General features: G+C 46.4%; 1 non-coding gene across 1 annotated transcript; it reads right to left on the reverse strand.

Annotated features, from left to right (window-relative positions):
* Nucleotides 1-615: 615 nt before the first annotated feature.
* On the reverse strand, nt 616-688 carry trnav-cac (transfer RNA valine (anticodon CAC)). The gene has a single exon. It is a non-coding gene; the product is annotated as a tRNA-Val (tRNA).
* Nucleotides 689-899: the final 211 nt, after the last annotated feature.

Consider the following 899-nt stretch of genomic DNA (forward strand, 5'->3'; position numbering starts at 1 on the left):
CTGCGCTGAACACCCTGAAAACATGGTTTCAAATGTTAAATATTTTGCTATACCAATCAACAGTCTCGACTAACAAAGCAACAATTAATGTTAAATTTAGGAGGGAAATGGTGTTATTTATTAAGGGTTTAACACTCGACAAGAGTGCTAGAGGTTCGGTGAAGCTGTGCTTAAGCTAAATGCTAATCAGATTGTTAATAGTCACAATGGATATGTTAACATGCAGATTTTTAGAAGAATCAGAGGGACAATCCCCTTTATTTGTCAAACAGATACATGCCCATATCATGCCCACACACGCCATGCACTGGTGAAATTTGCCTTCCACCTTTAACCCATCCTGGTCGTCCTTCCTCCGCGGCAGACCAGGAGCGGTGGGCTGCCATCCAACTGGCGCCCGGGGACCCAGTTCCTTGTGTCACCATTGGTCAGGTGGTGATCTTCTTGCATGTTTTTAGTGGGGGTATATTTTTTTATGGAGGATACCCCAGGTGAACACGGGGAGAACATGCAAACTCCACACAGGACACACCCCCAGTGCCCACAGCGAGAATTGAACCCGGAACCTTCTTGCTGTGAGGCGACAGTGTTGCCACCGCGCCACCCAAAACAAACTGTTTCCGCCCGGTTTCGAACTAGGGACCTTTCACGTGTGAGGCGAACATGATAACCACTACACTACGGAAACCACTTTAGCATGTAATGAGAGTGATGACCAGATAATGACACTAGATGGGGACCGTTTATGGCAAAATTCCCCAAAGTTCACAGCAGTTCATCAGTTTTCAGCAGTTAGTGAGATGTTTCAGAACAGATCAAAGGAGCAGATGGACCGACACACTGCCATCCCTGGAGCCACAATACTGGCTCTGCTAATCTGCTTCATCAAAACGCTCATT

Source organism: Chaetodon auriga, chromosome 15 (genome assembly GCF_051107435.1).
Source record: "Chaetodon auriga isolate fChaAug3 chromosome 15, fChaAug3.hap1, whole genome shotgun sequence".
NCBI lineage: Eukaryota > Metazoa > Chordata > Actinopteri > Chaetodontiformes > Chaetodontidae > Chaetodon > Chaetodon auriga.